The sequence below is a fragment of the Triticum urartu genome, chromosome 6 (assembly GCF_003073215.2).
Source record: "Triticum urartu cultivar G1812 chromosome 6, Tu2.1, whole genome shotgun sequence".
Lineage (NCBI taxonomy): Eukaryota > Viridiplantae > Streptophyta > Magnoliopsida > Poales > Poaceae > Triticum > Triticum urartu.
The window spans coordinates 355,096,811-355,120,435 of record NC_053027.1 but is presented as its reverse complement, the minus strand read 5'-3'; positions in this window follow the sequence as shown (position 1 = coordinate 355,120,435).

Here is a 23,625-nt window from a genome sequence, read left to right as displayed (position 1 = left end):
TAGACATTGGGTTTTGTTTAGATTAAAAGTTCGCCATAGCTGCAACTTCGCGTACTTCGTTTGTGTCCAACGACCAGACCAAGACGTCACAGAACCCCACCTTGATCAATAAAGCTTTCATCTTATATTCGCAATATCCAGATTGCAATCTCAGTTTCTTGCTTGTTCTTCATTTGCTCGCAGGAAACAGGCCCTCGTGGTCAGGTTGATCGTGCTCCGGCGTGGTCAATAACCCCTCGGAAGTTGGTTTAGCGATTGCTAAGGCACGACGTCTCGCACGTTCGTAGTCGGATCTTCAAGGTCGACTCCCACAGAAAACGATAGCCACCATCTCATCGAAACATCGGGACACCTTTGCCTCTATCAGTGTAGGTACATCGAGAAGCATGTTAAGCACAACAGGCTAAACATCAACCAAAATTATCCATGGCAGATAGAATAATCTCCAAAAGATAGCTTTAGTGTGCAGGTTTAAGCACGCTAGTAAAGCAAAACAAGTGGAAAGGTGTGCTAACTGCAACAGGCCAAACATTTAACGACAAGTGAACATAGTCATTCAAACTAGTATTGTGCAGGTCTAAGTACACTGGTTATTGTTAAATAAAAATGGAAAGGCGTGTTAACTACAAGATGCAGCAACCAAATGTAGTCATTCATAGTGGTATTGTTGAAACTGGTACTGATGAAATTGAACTGCACAATTCATACTTGCACATATAGAACATCACATTGTGAATAACTGGAATAAACAAGGCATAGTAAGAACAACCAAAGATAACATTTCAAACTGGACATATGCTAACTACAAACAACCGAACAATCAAAAAACTTAAAAAGAGGCATATGCTAGCTATAATAGGGTTAACAATAAGCAAATATATGCATTCCTATCGGTATGTTTAAAACTAGATAGATGAAATGTATTACACAGTAAACAAAACTAAAATAAACAAGGCATACTGCAAACAACCAGATATAGCAATTAAAACTGGACATATTCTCACTACACTACAAAAGGGACTCGACAAAACAAATCATGGGTTTCCCCTGTGAAGAGGCACCGCAAAACAGATCATGGGTTTCCTCACTTGTCACAGATGGGCTTGTTCCCGTGGGAAGAGCACGGACCCTGGATGCGCTCCATGTTGTCGCCGATGGGCTCCATCCCCTTAGAAGAGCACGGCTGTAGGGTGCCCTCCCTGATGTCTTAGACGGGCGCTTTCCCATTGGAAGAGCAGATGGGCTCTTTCCCCTTGGAAGAGCCGGAGAGGGTGCCCTCCTTGTGGTCACCGTCGATGAGGTATGACTTGGAAGCTGTGGATCCCAAGCCAGCGTCGCAGAACGTGTCCTTTAGAAATGACAAAAGGGGCTCCATGGTGACGTAGAATGGCAAATTTTTGACAGCAAGCCAGAGGAGATCAGCGGCGGGGCCATGGATGATATCAACGACGGTTGAACCCGAGGGGTTGGGGGTGGGCCACTTAACCTGTGAATAGCCCGCCTCAGGCCGTCGTTGTCGATGACCTCGATGTCGTAGCCAACGGCCGAGACATGCCCGCATACTCTAGCCCGCTGCTTGAGAGCCTGCCGCCAGTAATGGTCGTCAGCTTCCTCGGTGACATCGGCCGAAGAGACCGCTATACACCTCTTTTGGGCCAGTCGCTCCTCGAGCTCCACGGGAAGCATAGTCTGGCTTTAGCTGTGACGCTCTGGAGTGGGGGATGGGGATCTGTGGGAAAGGGGCATTTGGCAGGCGTCATCTAAGAAACTCAGGGTAACCTGAGTATGGAGATCGGTAGGTAAGTTGCACGAGCAAACCGGTAGATGTTGATGATGGAGGCCTTGCGGCGGCCACGGGGACCTTGCTAGGGTTTCAAGCGAGGGAGGGGGTGTGTGTGTGCGCACGCCTAATGAGGTTTTGGTGTGTGTGTGTGTGTGTGTTGTGTGTGTGTGTGTGGAGGGGGGTGTTTGAGGAAATGACGTGGGTACTGAAAATTTTACTATGTGGGAGTCAAACGTGGGAGTGAAATGCCGGGCTATTGAAAATTTTGATGATAGTGCAGCACACACGGTCCGGAGATAACAACCATGTGTTATGAAACAGAAAAACCCTCGAGGCGGGCAGATATATTTTAGGGATGCATGCGGGATTGGGAACAAGAAACATCGCACACGGTCTGGAGATAACAAGCGTGTGTTATGACACAGAAAAACCCTCGAGGCGGGTAGATATTTTCTAGGGATGCAGGCGGGATTGGGAACAAGAAACATCACAGACGGTTCGGAGATAACAACCATGTGTTATGAAACAGAAAAATCCTCGAGGTGGGCAGATATTTTTGAGAGGGGGAGTCTCGTGGAGCCCAATGTACTGTGCGGATGTGTGCGTGACAGGAGCACCGCACGTGGCACGCGGTTAGTTTGAGTGAACCATGTCTGTTGCATCATCCGACTTGTCTAATGTTCATAAATTTGGCAAAAAATGACGCAGGAGAGGGTCAGAACACGAACACACTTGCTTGTGGACCAAATTTATGTATCAAAAGGGTGGTTTGATTTTCAAATACCAAATGCAACTTCGATGTGGCATCTCTCTCGCAAAGTGCACGGTATTGCTTGCCCCCACCCCCCTTCGTGTCGGCACGAAGGGAATTCTAAGCTATGAATGCATGCCCCCTCCCCCCCCCAACCAAGGTTCACCTAGCAAAGTGTGATGTAGCTAGCAGCCCCCCTCCTCCCTCGTGTCAGCACGAAGGGAATCCTAAGCTATGAATGCATGCCTCCCCCAACCGAGGTTCACCTAGCAAACTATGAAGCAGCTAGCAGCCACCCTCCTCCCTCGTGTCGGTACAAAGGTAATCCTAAGCTATGAATGCATGCCCCCCAGCCGAGGTTCACCTAGCAAAGTGCAAAGTAGCTAGCAGCCCCCCTCCTTCATGTCGGCACGAAGGGAATCCTAAGCTATGAATGCATGCCCCCCCCAACCGAGGTTCACCCTAGCAAAGTGCGAAGTAGCTACCAGCCCCCCTCCCTCATGTCGACACGAAGGGAATCCTAAGCTATGAAATGCATGCCCCCCAACCTAGGTTCACCTAGCAGAGTGCAAAGTAGCTAGCAGCCCCCCTCCCTCGTGTCGCCATGAAGGGATTCCTAAGCTATGAACGCATACCCCCCCAACCGAGGTTCACCTAGCAAAGTGCGAAGTAGCTAGCAGCCCCCCTTCCCTCGTGTCGGCATGAAGGGAATCCTAAGCTATGAATGCATGCCCCCCAATCGAGGTTCACCTAGGAAAATGCAAAGTAGCTAGCAGCCCCCTCGTGTCACCATGAAGGGAATCCTAAGCTATGAATGCATGCCCCCCCCCAACTGACACTACAAAAAAAAGACACATCCATGACATTTTGGGCCGAACGAATTTTTTTCCTGTCATGCTTATGACACTTCTATGATGATAATTGTGACTAAACCCGGTATCATCATAGATGTGGTGGGCTCCTACTTATATGACAAAAAATCATGACAGAAAATGGGCTTTTCGTCCTGGGCGGGCCGGACACGCAGTGATGTAGGGTAGAGACCCTAATCGCCCGATCTTTCACGAAAGGAGCGGATCCCGGGGAAATCACGAAGAACACGGGGAAGAACGGAGGGAAAACACAAGAGGAAATCACTAAACCGACACGAATAAGTCACACATGGGCTAGATCCTCGAGTACATAGGTAGAGATACACGAACCCACGGACAACTAAGGCCGATAGACGGTAACCGGTTCTTCTCCGTGAGGAGGTCTTGAATCCACAAGGGGATCTTCCCATCAAGGGGGCTTGAATCCGCTTGGGGGATCTTCTCCGGTGGAGGCTCGAATCTCCGAGGAGAAGGTAACCAAGTGGATGAGCAAAGCTCTCTCACAAATATGAGGTAAACATTTGCTAACCCTAGAAAGGAGGTGGGAGAGGTCTATATATAGTCTAAGTGCAAATGGGGGCGAAAGTAGGGATGCATGGGCCTCGGGCCCGAATCTGGACGCAGCCAGGTACCGGACGTCCGCTGGTGGCCGGTTGTCCGGTGTCTCAGGAACGGTCGGTCGTCCGGTGTCCTCCGGACGTCCGCTGGTTCTGCCCTGTGATGGGGGTGCCGGACATCCGGAAACGTCGGACTTCCGCTGATGTTGGTTCGGATGCAAGCGCGCTGGTCGTCCGGTCCGGACCGGACGTCCGCTCATTTGCTTCGGGTGCAGGGGCACCGGTCGTCTGGTCTGGACCGGATGTCCGCTCGCTGGGGCTCGTCTGAGGCTTCAGGCGCCGGACGTCCGGTCCCGGCCGGTCGTCCGGTGGCTGGGACTTTTCCTTCAGCCCTCCTTCTTCTCTGTCTTCTCGTCCATCTTCCTCTTCTTGTCCTTGCTCCTTAGCTTCTCCATGGTACCTGAGTATGCACAAAGTGTCCATATGAGGTAGTAGCCATGCTTCATGTGCATCGAAGTGGAATTGTGAGAGGAGAGATGTCACCTCGGTTTCAAGAGCTCTTGCACGTGATCTAGTCATGGGTCCACTAGGCACTTGATGAGACGATGTTAGGTCCATGGGGATGACCTTGGGATGCTCCGCATCATCTCCCCTCCATTGGGGAAGATCCGACCTTGGATCGAAATCCTCATCACCATGGTACGGGGAGAGATCTTTGTCGTTGAAGATGTCGCTCACGGAGTACTTGTCACGTGGGATGTCGATCTTGTATGCGTTGTTGTTGTAGCGTGCAAGCACCTTGAATGGTCCATCGGCTCATGGTAGTAGCTTGGACTTGCGTTCGTTGGGGAAGCGTTCCTTGCAAAGGTGTAGCCACACAAGATCTCCAATGTTGAATATCATGTGATTCTTGTTGATGTTGAGCTTGGTCGCGAGTCGTTGTACTTGGAGCTCAATGGTGTGCCTTGTATCTTCATGCATCTTCCTGAGGTGGTTGACTCGGTCACTCGCGTCCATGTTTGTGCGCACGTGGAGTGATAGGGGAAGGATGTCCAAAGGGGACAAAGGGTTGAAACCATAGACAACCTCGAAGGGGGACTTGCCGGTAGTCAAATGTCTTGCGCGGTTGTAGGCGTACTCGGCGATGGGTAAGCACTCCTCCCACTCCTTGACCTTCTTCTTGATTAGCACGCGAAGAAGGGTGGAGAGCATGCGGTTTTTCACCTCCGTTTGGCCGTCGGTTTGTGGATGATAGGCCATGGAGAATAGAAGCTTGATTCCGAGCTTGGCGCATAAGGTCTTCCAAAAGTAACTCAAGAACTTGACGTCGCGGTCCGAGACGATAGTCTTTGGCACACCATGTAGACGCAATATTTCCCTACAAAAGAGGTTAGCCACATGTGAAGCATCGTCTATCTTGTTACAAGGAATAAAATGTGCCATTTTTGAGAAACGGTCCACAACGACAAATATAGAATCTTTCCCATTGCAAGTCCTAGGCAAACCAAGTATGAAGTCCATTCTAATGTCTTCCCATGGTTGGTATGGAGTCGGTAGAGGCATATAGAGGCCATGAGATTGAGCTTTGGACTTAGCTTTGTGGCATGTCGAACATCGGTTGGTGAAGCGATTGACGTCCCGAAACATCTTTGGCCAAAAGTAGCTCTTGGAGAGCATGGCGAACGTCTTGTCGCGTCCGAAATGTCCCATTAAGCCTCCTCCATGTGATTCCTGCAAAAGCAACAAATGAAGGGACGACTTGGGGATGCAAAGTTTGTTAGCTCTCATAAGATAGCCGTCTTTGATGTAATAGCATACCCAAGATGTATTCGACAAACACTTGGCATAAGGAGTGGCAAAAGTTTCATCATGCTCATACAATTCTTTGATATGCTCGAAGCCAATGACATCTAACTCAAGTTGCGTGACTAGCATGCATATGCGGGAAAGAGCATCCGCTATGATGTTTTCTTTACCCTTGATGTACTTGATGACATAGGGAAAAGACTCAATGAATTCACTCCATTTCGCATGATGCTTGTTCAACTTAGTTTGACCCTTAAGATACTTGAGAGTCTCATGATCGGTATGAATGATAAACTCATGGGGACGAAGGTAATGTTCCCATTCATGTAAAATGTGGACTAAAGCATATAGCTCTTTGTCATAGATGGGATAGTTGAGTTGCGCTCCGGAAAGTTTCTCACTAAAGTAAGCTATGGGGCGCTTCTCTTGCTTAACACACCTCCTATGCCATTACCGCTAGCATCGCAATGAATCTCAAAAGGCTTGTCGAAGTTGGGTAAAGCCAGCACGGGAGCATGAGTAAGCAAATTCTTAAGCTCATTGAATGCGGTATCTTGGGATGGTCCCCAAACAAATGGCGCATTCTTCTTGCTCAAAGCATGCAAAGGCAAAGCAATGGTGCTAAATTCCTTCACAAAGCGATGATAGAAACCTGCAAGACCAAGTAAACTACGCACTTGATGCAAGTTGGTTGGTTGCGGCCAAGTCTTAATAGCATTGATCTTGGACTCATCTATATGAACACCCTTAGAAGAGACAACAAAACCCAATAAAACGAGCTTATCAACACCAAAAAGGCATTTCTCCATATTAGCATAGAGACGCTCTTTCCTAAGAGTTTGCAAAACGGTGCGGACATGGGTGACATGCTCTTTGATAGATTTGCTAAACACAAGAATGTCATCAAACTAAACCACAACAAATATACCAATGTAAGGGCGAAAGACATGATTCATAAGGCGCATAAAAGTGCACGGTGCTTCCGAGAGACCCATAAGCATGACTAACCACTCATACAAACCAAACTTTGTTTTGAAGGCAGTTTTCCATTCATCGCCCTCTTGTATGCGGATTTGATAGTAACCACTCTTAAGATCAATTTTGGAAAATATAGTGGCACCGCTAAGTTCATCTAGCATATCATCTAGGCATGGAATCGGATACCTATAACGAACAGTGATAGCATTGATAGGTCTACAATCGGAGCACATGCGAAAACTACCGTCACGTTTTGGCACGAGAATGACCGCTACGGCACAAGGGCTCAAACTTTCACGCACATGACCATGGTCTATGAGATGCTTTACTTGCCTTTGAATTTCTTTGGTTTCTTCGGGGTTGACGCGGTAGGGAGCTTTGTTCGGAAGCGGTGCTCCGGGGATGAGGTCGATGCGGTGCTCAATGCCTCGTAGTGGAGGTAGTCCCGGAGGTAGCTCATCAGGGAAAACATCTTGAAATTCCTGCAAAAGAGGAGACAACACTAGAGGGAGAGTGTGAGAAGTGTTAGTTTATGGTGCATTGTCCTTGCACACGAGGACGTAGTGTAGGACACTAAATGGGTTCTCACACACTTCTCTCATCTCACGTTTGGTGGCAAATAGAACTAGGTTCTTATTTTCGCTCATCGTGGAGGCACTCAATTTGGGCTTTGGCGCTCACTCTCTTTTTGGTGGCTCACTCTCTCACCATTCTCTCCACGATGGGTGGCTTGCTTATCGGCGATCACTTGGCTTGGAGACATAGGTCGTAACACAAACTCCTTTCCTTGCATCTTGAAGCTATAGTGGTTTGTATGCCCATTGTGGACGACTCCCCTATCGAATTGCCATGGCCGTCCAAGGAGAAGATGGCAAACGGTCATTGGGATGACGTCGCACTCCAAGGTATCTTCGTAGGCGCCGATTTTGATGGATATGTGCACTCCGTGCTCGACTTGATAGTGCCGGAGTCACTAAGCCATTGCACTTTGTATGGATGTGGGTGCTTCGTCTTGGGCAATTGGAGCTTGGAGCAAAGTTCTTCACTTGCGATATTGTGACAACTCCCTCCATCGATGATGACCTTGACGGATCGTCCATTGATGCCGGCCTTGGTGTGGAATATGTGGCATCGTTGGTCTTCTTCTTGGTGATGTTGGAGAGTCAGGACTTTGGAGACAACAAGTGCGGGACTTGAGTCTTCATCACAAAAGACTTGTTCGTCTTCATTGTTCACTTGGCGGTGCATGGCGACTTGCTCAAGGGCTTCCATTTCTCCTTCGCTCATGGAATCATAAGTGCCATCGTCGTTGAAGATCCTGGTGCGCTTGTTGGTGCACTCATAGGACTTGTGGCATCGGCCGCCGCAAGTGAAACACTTGAAGGAACTCGTCTTGACGGTCTCATCGGTAGGGGTTGATGATGATGAAGCTCTCAGCTTGAAGTTGCTCGTATTAGGATTGCTTGTAGTTGGCGAAGCTTTCTTGGAAGTCGACTTGTCGATGTTGGAAGTAGAGGGTCATGTAGTCGGTGTTGGAGTCATTGAAGCTTGGTTATTGGAGAAGCCGTAGGACTTGGATGAGAACTTGGCAACTTGAAATCATCTTGCACTTGGCGTTCCGCTTTGGTAGCTTGGTGCACGAGCTCGATGAGATTTGAGTATGGTTGGAAGTCGGCGATCTTCTTGATAGGATGATTGAGTCCATTCAAGAAACGTGTCATTGTTTGCTCATCATCTTCCGTCACGTTGGTTCTTATCATTGCAATCTCCATCTCCTTGTAGTATTCTTCAACGCTCTTGGTTCCTTGCTTGAGTTGTTGGAGTTTCTTGAAGAGGTCGCGGTTGTAGTAGTTAGGCACGAAGCGTGCTCTCATGACATCCTTCATGTGCGCCCAAGTAGTGATGGGTGGTTCACCACTTGCCTCACGGCGCTCTATGATTTGTTCCCACCAAATGAGGACATAGTCTTGGAACTCAAGGGATGCCATTGCGATCTTCTTCTCTTCTTCATAATTGTGCAAACGGAAGATCTTGTCAACTTTCAATGCCCATGAAAGGTATTCTTCGGGATCGTTGCTTCTGTTGAACTTGGGCAAGGTGAACTTGAGCTTGCCGTAGCGTTGCTCTTCATTGTGTTGGGGTCGGGGATGATGACGCCCATGTTGTAGATGATTGTTCAACTCGTGGTGTTCTTGACGTGGAGGGTTGTCAACCTCGTGTTGCTCTTGTTGCGGAGGATTCCCATTGTCTTCATGCTCTTGATGAACTTCATGGTCTTGGCGAGCTTGTGCTAGGAGCGCGTCGAGCTCGAGGAGGAACTAGACGATGTATGCGAGCTTGAAATCGGCGTTCTTGAATTTCTTCGCGAAGTGCTTCCTCTTGTTCACGGGCTTGTCGGCCTCAGCCGGCAACGGCTCGACTCGAATCGCGTAGAGCTTGTTGTGCCGCAAGAGCTTGAGCGTCACGGATTTGTTGTTCTTGACGTTGTGTCTCGGCATCTTGTGCAAGTTGGTGGAGACGTGCACGTTCTTCCTCTTCATGTTGGCGTTGTTGTTGCCGTTCTCGAGCTAGCGCAAAGGCTTCTTCGGCTTGACGTCGTTGATGTTCTTGTGAGTTGGTGTCCCGAAGTGGATTGAGGTTTGCTTGACGGTCGGTGCGCGCGGCTCGACGAAGAGTGTTCGATGTCGGTGTACTTGAGCCGGAGAGGGTAAAGTCGGAATGGCGGCTTGAACGGCTCCTTCTTGAAGTGGAAGAAGAGCGGTTGAGCAACAAAGCGCGAATCTCATCCATCCTTGTGTCATTCTCTTGCTTGTGATCGTCGAGCTTGTGGTCGAAGTAGTCCCTTGTACGTTGCTCGGAAATTCGCAAGTCGGTGGCAAGGTTGTCGATGCGTTCACTCATAGCTTGTTGCTCTTGATGCAAAGCACGTTGTGCACCAAAGAGATGACTCTTGGTGACGAACAAGTTCATGTCGTCGTGTTGCTCCATGAAGAGTGGGTTGGTAGAAGTACTTGGCCTATCCATCATTCCAAGACAAATGTGAGTGGTAGAAAGAGAAGAACGAATACCAAATGTACCTTGACCGAAGTTGAAAGTGAATCGATGATCACTCCAATGTAGGACAAGGAAATAGCCCAATTGGTATGAATTCTCGTCGGTTTCTCACACCTACACAAGTAAAAGCTTATGGTTAGGATGGTGGCACAATTTTGGATGTGAAAGTAAGCAAGATTCAATAATGTTGGAAAAGATTCGCAAGATGCAATGTAACAAGTAGACCAAGCATATAAGGTACACGGAAACACACGCGCAAAAAGATAAGTGGGGTTGTGCAACCAAGGGTGAGCCAAAATGTGGAATCCACAAAAATTCTCTTGTTGCACAACACTAGAGAGACGCTAGCACGATTGCACGATATGCGGATACAAGAACTTGTGAACAACCTACTTAGCAAAAATGCAACGACTTCTATCCCAAATATGTTCTATGCAAGGTGTTGCTATGATATGATCCAAGATGATCGAGTATGACAATCTTAATGTTGTATGATGCTATGGTTCTTGCTTAAAAGCTCTTTGCTTATCTTTCCTCTTTGCTTAAAAGCTTGGTTGGCTCTTTGATGTTTGAGCTCTTTTCTCATGCAATGCTTGACGAACCAAGATAGCAAGTGAGTATGCGATGGCAACTTTGTGACACAAGAGATGATATAATATAGGCAACAATGATGTATGTATGTATGCTATGGGAAGTATGATCACTAATGTGCCAAGTCTCGTTGCCGGCAATACTAAATGGCTAGTCTCGATGGGTAAGCAACGCAAAGGAGTAAGGCTATGATGGCTATCAATGTAATGGCAAGAGTGATATGTCCAATACCAAGATGAGGTTACCGGTCTTGCTTCCGGTATGGTGTCAAAATGGTGGCACGAATACCAAGTCGTAGTCGAGGTGGTCATTGTTGATGACGCGTCCGTGGCGAAGATGAGCGGCGGTGATGTCGATGTCGAACCGTACCTAGATAGCTGAAACACAAAAGGATACGATACCACAACTCAAATTATCAAAACCAAGTGCGACCAAAAGCGTCAGAGTACGTAGCGGGTAAGTGGTGGTGTGGGATGGGATATTGGAAAGGTTTGCGGAAGTCGGTGGTGGTGTAGCAGAAGATGTGGTGGAAGTCTAACCAAAATTTGAGCGAAATCAGTTTTTAAAGTAGCGGTCGTCCGGAAATGGACGGATGTCCGGTCACTGGACGTCCGGTAGGGTCGGAAATCTGCTAATTTCAGCTCGGCTTAGAGGTTCCGGTCGTCCGGTAAGGTCGGACGTTCGGTGGTTCCTGCGGCTCCGGATGTCCAGTAAGTTGCGGTCATCCGGTGGGTCGGGGTCAAAATTGATATGATTTCGTGGATTTTGGATGGATGTCGAGGTGGAGATGGTGGGGGAAAGGCTAGATCCACTTGGAAAACAATAAATTCATGGATCAAAACCAATAAAACATCATCAAAACTCACAAAACACAAGAACAAATTTGGGGGCTATTTTTGTGGGGATTTTCGGATTAGGATGAAAAACAACAAAATCAAGCTAGAAAGCGAAGAGGGGGCACCAAAATCATGATCAACCTTGCTCTGATATCAGGATGATGTAGGGTAGAGACCCTAATCGCCCGATCTTTCATGGAAGGAGCGGATCCCGGGGAAATCACGAAGAACACGGGGAAGAATGGAGGGAAAACACAAGAGGAAATCACTAAACCGACACGAATAAGTCACACATGGGCTAGATCCTCGAGTACATAGGTAGAAATACACGAATCCACGGACAACTAAGGCCGATACACGGTAACCGGTTCTTCTCCGTGAGGAGGTCTTGAATCCACAAGGGGATCTTCCCATAAAGGGGGCTTGAATCCGCTTGGGGGATCTTCTCCGGTGGAGGCTCGAATCTCCGAGGAGAAGGTAACCAAGTGGATGAGCAAAGCTCTCTCAGAAATATGAGCTAAACATTTTCTAACCCTAGAAAGGAGGTGGGAGAGGTCTATATATAGTCTAAGTGCAAATGGGGGCGAAAGTAGGGGTACATGGGCCTCGGGCCCGAATCTGGACGCAGCGAGGTACCGGACGTCCGCTGGTGGCCGGTCGTCCGGTGTCTCAGGAATGGCCAGTCGTCCGGTGTCCTCCAGACGTCCGCTGGTTCTGCTCTGTGATGGGGGTGCCGGACGTCCGGAAACGTCGGACTTCCACTGATGTTGGTTCGGATGTAGGCGCGCCGGTCGTCCGGTCCGGACCGGACGTCCGCTCGTTTGCTTCGGGTGCAGGGGCACCGGTCGTCCGGTCTGGACCGGACGTCCGCTCGCTGGGGCTCGTCTGAGGCTTCAAGCGCCGGACGTCCGGTCCCGGCCGGTCGTCCGGTGGCTGGGACTTTTCCTTCAGCCCTCCTTCTTCTCCGTCTTCTCGTCCATCTTCCTCTTCTTCTTGTCCTTGCTCCTTAGCTTCTCCATGGTACCTGAGTATGCACAAAGTGTCCATATGAGGTAGTAGCCATGCTTCATGTGCATCGAAGTGGAATTGTGAGATGAGAGATGTCACCTCGGTTTCAAGAGCTCTTGCACGTGATCAAGTCATGGGTCCACTAGGCACTTCATGAGACGATGGTAGGTCCATGGGGATGACCTTGGGATGCTCCGCATCACGCAGCTGCATGACATTCTTTGGGCCTTCCATGACGGAAAAAAACGTGGTAGAAGTGAGGGCGAGGAAAATATCAGGGAGTTCCCAGTTACGGTGGGTGGTCGGGGGCCGAGCAATGCGCGTTTCTATCATACACGTACACGTACGCGTGTGTGCGAGGCGTTCCGCTCTAACTGAACCCGAGTGAGGCGTTGGGATCTAACTAAACCCGAGCGATTGCACTACAGGCTACGCGTTACTGAACCCGAGCGATCGATCGATGGCTGTTAAGTGAACCCGATCGAGCAATTACTTCGCTGCTGCTGCTAACTGAAGCCGATCGAACCTGCCGCCTCTTGATGAACAATGAGCGTTGTTGGGGGGTAGATGAATAGTTCCCGGTGGGGGTGGATGAACAGGACCCCGTGGTAGTAGAGGTCGTTGCCGCTGGATGAACAGGACCCCGATCAATCGAACCGGTTGGGGGGGTGGATGAACAGGACTCCATGGAGGGTTGGATGAACAAGACTCCGTGGAGAGGGCTGGTTGAACAGTAGCCCATGGAGGGCTTGATGAACAGTAGCCCATGGAGGCGTGGTTGAACAGGACCCCATGGAGAGGGCCGGTTGAACAGTAGCCGGTGGAGGAGCGGTGGAGGCTGGATGAACAGGAGCCCATGGATGAATAGTCGCAGGTGGAGGCTGGAGGAGGCCGACGGTGGATGAACATTAGCCCGTGGAGGCTAGAGGGGGTCGACGATGGAGATGAATAGTATCCCGTGCAGTCCCATTTTGCGATACGCCCTAGCCCTCCTGATGAACAGGACCCCCGTTTCGACCATCGCGCTCCAACACAAGTCTGTTTCCTATATTTTGCGGTATACAACACCCCTCCTGATCAACAGGACCCCGTTTCGACCGTAGGAGGTCCAAGAGAATTCCGTTTCCTCCGTTTTGCGGTACACTAGACCCCTCCCAATGAATTTTGATCGTGGCCGGTCGAACACAATATTGTTTCCTCAGTTGTGCGATACGCCAGGCCTCGTTTCCATCGGTTGTTCCGTCCAAGCCGGTTGGCTCTCAATGAACACGACGTATTTCGTTGCCTCTCGATGATCACGATGCATTCCGTTGCCTGCCCATGAAGACGACGATAAAGTAGTTTCTTTGTTCCGACCCGGCCATGTACACGAGCCCTGGCCATACGTATGCGCGAGTAGGTGTTTGAGACCCCGCCCTACGTGGCCGTATTTTCTTTCTTGCACCCTGGTCGCTGTACGTACGTGCACATGTTACGTGGGCACCTCTACTACGACACGTGCCCTTCCTTACACGAACACAGTTCATTGCTGCAGCTTGTAGACAGACCGATCGACCAGTATGTATGTGTCCCATCTGTCGGGCACTTCCTTGCGTGCGAAGATCTAGTTGGTGTGTCCCTGCAGTCAGGGGGGGAACGTTTTTTCGTGAAATATGGTGGCCCGTGGTGGAGGAATCATTATGTTCCGCGTAATAAGGAGGCACTTCCTTGCTGCGGCCATGGACCCAGCTGTCAGCCTCTCCAAATACAGTACTCTTCCGATGGAAGTTGTTCCTTGACCACGTTGACCACACCGTGCCCAGAGCACTAGGGCGGTGGACGACAGCGAGGCCTTGGAAGGGGACGACGATGAGCCGGGGAAGACGCGGCAGTGGATGCCCATGCGAAGAGGAGTACGAGGGTTCACTGGTTCGGCTATGGTGTGAGGCTGGCATCGCCGCAGAATTACAGGGGGTGTGGGTGAGTAGAGGGATGGCCTGGCCACCGGTGGGAGTAGTAGGGGCGGTGAGGCCTCTGCGGCAGCACAGCCGGCCACGGGAGGCAGGAGCACGCAGCACGACCGGCGCTGGTTTAGGCGTCTGGAGCAAGAAGACTAGAGGTGGAAGAAGCATACGGCCGTTGGATAGACATCGTACGATCACTGCAGCTAGAATCATTCATATTAACTAAGTTGACAAAGCCCTCTTTCCCCCGTCAACTTAGTAGGCCCACAAGTCAGCCTCCCACTTTGGTGGGTCCCAGCTAGTAGGGGGTATTCATTTTTTTGCGTAAGAAGGAGGCACTTCCTTGCGTGCGAAGATATAGCTAGTGGGTCCGACCTGTCAGTAGGGGGAACATTTTTTTCACAAAATACAGAGGACCTTTCGGTGGGTCCCAGCTGCCAGGTGGATGAATCGTTATTTTCCGCATAATAAGGAGGCATTTCCTTGCGTGCGACCGTGGACCCAGCTGTCAGCCTCTCCACATATAGTTCACTTCCGATGGATGTCGTTCGTTGACCACTCTGCGCCGAGCGCATCCAAGGTGGTGGACGACGGCGAGGGCCCGGACAGCAACGAGCCGGAGATGGGAGCACGCGGGAGTGGAGTCGCAGACGGAGAGGTGTACAAGGGTTAATTGGTTCTGGTGTGGTGTAGTTTGGTAGTCGGTGGAGAAGAACAGAAGGCGTGGAGGGGTGGAGGTATGGCCTGGCCGGCGGTGGGGTAGCGCTTCACAGCGAAGCGTGCTGAGCAGAGCTACTACCAGTAGGAGGCAGGAGCAGGTGGTCCTAGTGGCGCTGGAGGAAGAAGACGAGAGATTGAAGATGGATGACAGTCGTTGGATGTAAATCCAACGACTAACGATGTCAGAATCATTTGTTGACTAAGTTGACAACGACTTGCGTTGGCATCGACCTATTGGCCCATATTTCAGCCTCCAAAAATGTGGCACGTATACAACCCATTTTTCAGAATTTACAGTCAATTTGATATTATTTTTAAGAATTACAGTACATTTGCTATGCTGGGTGAACAAATAATGTAGCTTCGTTGCGGCCCATTTATTTTGTCCTAAAAAATTACACGCCATTTGCACTTTCTCGAAATACACGATTTTGCTGGGATGATTCTAATTATAATGTTGGGTTGGGCGCATCAATGTTATCGAAAAATAAACAAGGGCCGAGCATTTTGTTATAAATATATTTAAATGATAAGTGATTTACTATTACATTGGTCCTTAAATCTTACCAAGCTTTTGTACACAATCACCAAGATTTTTGTTGCCAAAAAAAATCCAGGATTTTATTGTTAAGAAATTATGTTTATAAGTTAATAAGATGTGGGATATTGTTTTCTTACATATGTAAGTATCTGTTAAATATATGATGACAATAACAATAATATATAATAACATATAAAATAATTTAAATATATATAATATAGTTAGAACGGAAACATAAGTTGGACCAGGCATTCCTATTCTTGTATTGAAAAATAGAACAGATCTCTGCGTTTTCTTCAAAAAATACATAAATTGGGCTGCCGATATTTCAGGAAAAATAATACCTCGGATCGGAGGTCCATAGGTCGGTCGATACATGACGGGCCTAAAGAAAATACAAACCGGCATGTCGTGGGTTGCGCGTATTGAAAAAGAAAGCTTAGACGGGGCAGCCCACAACCCAGCTGATACTTGCTGCCCCAGTGATAATAAATGATACCTGCCAGCTCCCCGGCTTCGTCGTGAATTTATCTCCTTTAGTAAGTATCTTGAAGCACCTAAAAAATGTAACTAAGTTGAAAAACCCGTGGGCCCCAATGTTAGTATAGCATTAGGAGGAAGTATTTTTTTCAATGAGGCAATTGCTTGCGTACGGCCATAGACCTGGTGGGTCCCGACTGTCCGCATCTCCACGTATAGTCCTCTTCAGATTCCTCTCGTTTGTTCAGCATGTTCACAACGGTAGACAGCGGCGCCGCGGCGAGCACACAAAGGCGCAGGAGGAGATCGGTCCACCTGAGGAAGTGCCTTATTTGTAACGAATGTACTGAACTAGCCCAGTGGCCAAGTAACACTACCCGACAGCTGTTCCGCCCGGGTTTTATTCCACCTGATGTAGGGAAAATATCTCCAAATTTTTTGCCTCTGCCATTATTGACATGTGGGTCCCCATTGTCATCTATGCACACCACGTTCAACACTTGCCAAAACTTCATCCCTCGTTTTCTCTGTTTTTCGCACACTCGACATTGTGTGGGCATTTTGAAAATAGCATATCTTTTTGACTGTGCATCATATGAAGATGTAGTATGCATGAATGTTGATCAGCATGATGTTAACTGGCTGGTAGTTCCATTTTTGACCATGAATAAAACTTCCAACATGATGTTATCCCTGTTTGAAAAGGCCGTGTTAATATAAATGCTCTGCCTCTGAAAGTTGCAGTTTCTTATCTGAAACTGAACTTGCAATTTCTTATCTGAAACTAAAACTTGCAGTTTCTTCTCTGAGAATCACACTATCTACACTTTTATACTCCTATGAAACTACATTTTTTTAAATGCTAAAAATAGATCTCTAGAATTCATAAAATACTTCATATGCTCAATACTGCAAATCTGAAATTCAAAAGACATTCATATCTGAAAGTACTCTCAAAATACGCAACACAAAACACAATTCACAACCTGAAAATACTGACAACCCTAAGCTCCTCCTGACAATTCACAGCCTGCCCGACTATTGGGCTGGGGTGCAGTCCCCTCCTATTCCTTGGCGGCAAACAACCACCCCATGAGACGATGTGACCGGCGAGGGAGAGGATGGCGGGAAAGCATCGTCGGGCCAATTGCTTTTCTCCTCTTGCAGTTGGGTTCGGTCGACGAAGACTCCACCGGCTCGTTCTGGCACGACACCGTCACAAATGGTACCCTGTAGATGCTCGATCCTTCAATCTCCGGCGGATGCTCCATCTGGGATCAATATTCCCACCACCGCTCCCTCACGATCGGATTCGGTGAATCTGTTTACTCCATGGCCTAGAGGAGCAACTCTATGTACTCCCGCGCGACTCCCTTCAGGAGTATTGCCGCCTTTTCACTCTGTTGCAGATATTTGTCCATGTATGTCGCCATCGCTGCTAGTTGATCCTTGTTGTCAAACCAAGACTGTATCTCCAACATCCTAGCTAGTTTCACAGGGTCGCCATCTGCGATCTTCACGTCTCAATTTTACTCCTCCATTGATCTACTTCTCCACAGCATCTTCAGTCGCCAGCGGTGGTTTTTTAATTGAAGAGGAGACGAGCAGCGCTGGTTTTGGATTAGAACGGGAGAGGAGCGACACTGGTTTTGGATTGGAACAGGAGAGGAGGGCAGTGGTTTTGAAATGGAAGAGGAGAGGAGCGGTGCTGGATTTAGATTGGAACATGAGAGGAGCGGCGGTGGAGAGGAGAGGAGCGGCGCTGGTCTTGGAAGTATTTTTTTTTTGTTTTGCGTATTTTGGGTCAAAGTTTGACCACGTATTGTATTTGACAAGAAAAATGTGAACGCATGTCACCAAAAATTGTATCGTTTGGTTCGTATCTGAATGTACTTTCAAATTATATTATTTTTCAACATATAACATATATTTTATTTGTGAAAATCATGTTCAATTATGACCCAGAATAAAAGGGAGACTAGTTAATGTGGGGTCCCTTTCTTAATTGAAGGGTAAATTGATTTTGATTTTGATCCAGTCACAGCGCGCCGACCCTCTTGTCCAATCCTAAATCACTGCTGCACGCTCCTCTTCCTCTTCTCCATTGCAAAACCACCTCCTATCCTCTCCATCATCTCCATTCCAAAACCACTATCTCGCCTCTCCATCTTCTCCATTGGAAAACCACCTCCTCTCCTCTCCATCATCTCCATTCCAAAACCACCGTCTCGCCTCTCCCTCTTCTCCATTGCAAAACCACCCCCTCTCCTCTCCATCATCTCCATTCCAAAACCACCGTCTCGCCTCTCCCTCTTCTTTATTGCAGGACCACCGTCTCTCCTTGCATCTTCCAAAGATAGCACCGGACCACTCAGAAGGACATCTATGGAGAGGATGCAGTAGCGAATTAGACAGATCACCGAAGGCGACTAGGCAAAGTTATCCTGGTTGAAGGACATCCTTACATGGTTTGACAATGAGTGCGAGATTTCAAGGACGGTGAGGGCCATGTGGCAATGTATGCGAAAGAGCGAGACGGCGGCGGTGAGGGCAGCGATGTACTTCTCGGCGGCAGTCACGCCATAGTCCTTCGAGTTCACCGAGTATCTCCTCTGGGAGATGGAGCAAACAGATTCGCCCGAGGCGGAGGTGGTGGGCGTATAGGTCGAAGGTCAAGCACCTAGAGGCTAACGAATTGATCAAGTACGGTGTGCCGTTCGTGAGGGTGCAGAGCCAGCTGGAGCCACATGAGTATTCGTTCTCCCACCACAAGAGGAGGCCAGATGGCGCGATGTCGCTTCCTCGCCATTCTCCATGGTTCCCTTGATGCTCGCCTTGTTTCAACGGCGGCGGTAGGGTTTAAGGTAAGCTTCGCACTAACCTAATCTTCCATCTGCTCACGCTTACCATCAGTGTGACAGCTAATGAAAATCATGCTTACAGTCAGTCTCCGAGTACTACGCCAATCACCCTGAAATAGCTTTGTACCTTTGAGTCAAAGTTGTGACACTGTGTACAAATAAAGAAAAATAGATTGGTGCTTCTTTCAAAAAAGGTACTCCCTAGAAAACTGCCAATATAAGCTACTAGTATTTGGTTAGAGGATTTGCTGCCGAGAAAGATCCGTCCACAAAGAGCGCCACACATCCCACTGGTGGTGGTGGATGCCAATGCATGCATGGAGCATGGTTGGTGTCGGTAATTTTTCATTGGCACACCTCGCAGTCTGCGTATATGTCGGTTCCATCCATACATTTGTGCAGTTCCACCAAAATGCAGCTGAATAACCCTGTTTGCACAGATAATGAAAAAGCATGATTACATTATAGTGGCACTAGTTGATGAAACATACACTAATAAATAGAAGAAAATAATGCGATAGTATCATAGTATGCCATGCTGCGAGGGCGAGATGGGCCCTAGGATGCCTCATACGGTACGCCTCATACTGGAAATCGAACCAAGTCTCCCCGATACACCTTTTGCCAGTGATGAACATCGGTATACAACGGTAGTACAAGGAGGGGCCTTAAGACATTCCAATCTCAATTTTTGTGGAGATCAACTAAAATTAAGCACCCCAGTTTGCAGAAACGCTAAAACATTAAGAACAAGACTAGTTGATGAAACATATACTAACAAAGAGAAGCACTTTCTTTATCTACATTGGAAATGAAATGATAGAGAGGACACTCGCTCTATTTTAACGGTATTATTACTTCATTTTATCAGTGGCACTAGGGTCGAGCAGGTGCCAAACGAGGTGTACCGTGCGTCGTAAGGATGGAGGCCGGGGGTGCTTAGACTGGGATGCTGAAGCTGGCTCTTTCAGTCCCTATCTTCCCCCTGATGTTTCTGTGGTAGCATTTGGGTTGTAATCCAAACTTGGTCGAGCTGGTGGTGCGTCCACCTACCTGCCTAGCTTATGTGGCGAACTTGTTTCCTGCTAGTACTCAATCCGTTCTAGTAGTAGTTGCATAACTACCCATTTACACTGGGATGTTGTCAGATAATGGTTCTCTATGGTTGGGTTTCTTTAATGAAATCAGAGGAAACCCCCTCTTTCGATATATAAAAAAAATCAATGGCACTAGCGGTGCCAAAACATTGCCTCAAATTAATAGTGCCACTAGATTAAGGCGCAAAATAATAACATTACTGCTTTATCATGGCAGTGCCAAAACAGTAGCACAAGAGTAGACTCAACATGCAGGGTCTTTGGCAAACGGTCAGACCAAAAAGGAACATACCTCGTGATGGGAACCATATCTGCAGTCAACGCCATCATAGAAGGGATGACACCAGTCACCAACATAGATGATTCAATTCATGAGACCTTTTGGTGTAGTTCACCTAAAATGAAGCAATGTCCCATGAGCTAGCAGCTTCTTCTTCATTTATTTTTTAAGAAAAGGGCTCCAGCCCCGGTTCCATTTCCATCAAAAAACGAAACTCACAGAGCTTCTTCTTCATTAGTTGCAATAAAATTGAGCAACATCAAGGTTGGTTGTGAAGCTCCTAGAATGTTCAACTATAATTTGGATATCATTTGTGCAGTTCAACTAAGATCAAGCGTGAAATGTATATCTCTGTTCGCACAAAAAGGTGGAAAGAAGGGTGACTAACAAGTGATGAAACATAGTACATCAAATGAAAAGAAGCATGTTCCTTATCTGAATGGCAATCCTACAAGGACATTAGCAATTTCTAAAGCAGCAACATTGCTAGATATTAGTGTGGGCATTTGGATTAACTATGACAACCGTTGCATTTCTAATGAAAAGAAGCAACTTATCTTAACGGGAAATTTAGCAGGACATGAAAAAAGTGCCATTGATTCATATTACAGGAGGCATTACATTGAAAACAACATTGGTTTAACGTGTCCTTACTTTTAACAGCGTGACTACATTTTACTAGTGGCATTACATAAGAGTGGCTTGGGGCAACAAACATCAGAACATGATATCTGGGTTGGTCCCATTTTTGTTAGGTATAGCCACCTTATTCTGTGTGAGGCTAGCAAATCTAGTGCTGGACTTACTCTGTTGATTTGTCCCCCAGTCCCCACTTTCTTTCCTTTTTCAACCAATAGATCGGGTTATATTGAGTTTGTATTGTGTTTTCCTTTATTTCCCTATTAGACCAAGAGACCAGTTGGATAGCCAGTCTCTGCTACTTTTCGCCCCCATTATTTCCTCTTTCGACCAAGTCCTAGATTCGGGAAACAAATCTCCCCCCCCCCCCCCCCCCTTCTTCCTTGTTTGAACCAAGTAGTACTAGATTACTAGTTTTACCTCTTAACCGTAAAAATTTAGGTGGCTTTCGAACAGCTGATTGATCCTATCTATGAGGGGGCCTGAGAAATAGTAAAATATATAAATGCAGCGACGTCAGAAGCTCGGGAAGTAGAGCAAGGCAGGTTTCTAAGGAGTTATACCTGAGGGTCGCCGGGATGTCGCTAGGTGGGCGGCGGGAGGCCGGATCTGCCCACACTACGGCAGCGAGGAAGAAGGGGTCGGAGGCCCTCCCTAGGCAGTTGTGCTTGGGAGAGAACGGCAAGGCACGCCGATCGGGACGCGCCGGCATGGGTAAGAGCCGTCGCCAAGGATGACTACGTGAACGTTGCACCTTCTCACCTTCTTCGGCAGAGAGGATCCAGCTGGATCTATGACCAGCGGTGAGTAGAGAGAGAGAGTGTGTGGCCACTGTTGTCGTGTTTAGATCTCGAGAGGACGAGACAGTGTGAAGAGTGCAACACTAGAAAGCAAGCGCAGTGGCTCCTGCCTATATAGTGGACTACTACTAGTTTTCTTTTGTCTACCGGAGCCGGCTTGACCTCGTCAATGACTGTCGAGAAGTCTTCATGCACGTGCCCTGGAGGCGCAGTTGTCGTCATTTTGATCTGAAGCACCGGATTATAACATATAACACGAAAAAATGCCACATGACAAGAAACCATAACATTACTGCCCAAAGGAGACAACATGAATCCCGATGGACAAACTAGATGAGGATCAAAGCTCAAATTAAAGATAAACTCGTAGAAAAGGGGTCCATCGATAGATGTCCTAATTAACATAGCTGGCTTGGCCTATATGGTAGCCGAGTAGTCTTCGTGCATGTGCCCCCAATGACCAGCGCCTTGGAGGAACTCAGTTCTCGCTGTTTAACCCTTGTAGTGATCCAAAGCACGTGACACCTAATATTGCGAGATGCCAATGATATGTAGATGATAGCCAATCCAGGCGTGTCTGCTGGAGTCTGGTCACATGCATGGATGAACCGATCTTCCGTGTCATGCAGGGATCATCCAGGCACCAACATGTGTACAATGCTTCTCTAGTACTACTATCGCTCATCTCTTTCTTCTATTAACTCACCCGACTTGCGGGGCCGGGGAGTGTGCATATGGTCGGTTCTCAATTGCGGTCCCACATGTGTGTGCAAACGCAATATGACGCGTGTTCCATTCGGAGAGCGGCGTGCCAGACCGATCGACCGTCTGGGGTGTGACGCGAACGCGAAAGATGTGATGTATACTCCGTACATGTGTATCGCCATTTTCTTGAGGCTTTGCTCCATGGTGCAATCCATTGTTTACAAAATTAGTATACTGTACTATTTAAAAGTCGAGGGCGGGGATTTTCCCGCATGGTAGGCGGGGCAGTTCCGCCTAGTCGATTCAACAAAGATGTGAGAAGATAAGGGAGTAGGCTGCTGCAAACATAGGGCTTTGTGCTTTGACAACGAGTTACTGCTAGACAGGTGGGGCCCCGTGATTTGACTTGCCATTATCATTTTAACTGCGGCGCAATGACCGGAGTGAGTCTCCCGATTCCTGACCACCTCCATGGTATACAAGTGCCCACTCCACCACTTTTTCCTTGCCTCTTTCCTCTACATATGCAAAAATGCCATGTAAGCGGGCTTATAGCCCACTATTGTACTTGCTCGTACAGGTGCTAAGCCTGCCATATATGCATAAAGTCTTACGTGGCAAGTAAATTAAGAAGAGAGAGACTAGTTTGGTGACCCCTGGAAGAAACAGTGCTAAGCGCGTGTACCTAGGTGAAAAGACAATTTTGAGTCTATAGCTAATTAAATGAAGCAAACTTAGCAACAAAAAACTAAGCACCTATTTTTTTGACTGTACACGGTAGGGCAAAATCCCACTACAATTTTTATTAATTATAAAAGACAGAAAACAAAAAGGTTCCAATGTACAAGAGGCTTGAGATAAGCCAGAAGAAAAGAAAAAAGAAACAAAACTAAGCACCTATGCATTGGGGACTTGAGTTGCTAAGCCATTTAATGCCCTTAGCACCTCATCTAAGCACCATTTCATTGGATGAGGTCACTCATTGGCAAATGCAATAAATACTACGAAGAAAGAGATAGAGAGAATTAAAAAAATACTCTTATAGCCAACCTTATAGCTAACCTTGTTGTATGAGTGACTAAGTGATGACTGTGTATGACATGCCAACATTAGATAGCCTAATGCACCGTGTTAAATCTCCAAGGGCGCGACTGCGCGAGCGACGCGACGGCTGTGGTAGGCGCGACCATGATACGGGCTGTTGGCAGCCCTTGGATCTAAGATCGAACGGTCGCATGCTAAGTTGCTGAAAATTTGCAAAATAACCCTCCAGGATAGGATATTCACCCATAGGTCTAGAATCACGCCATGCAACCGTTCAAT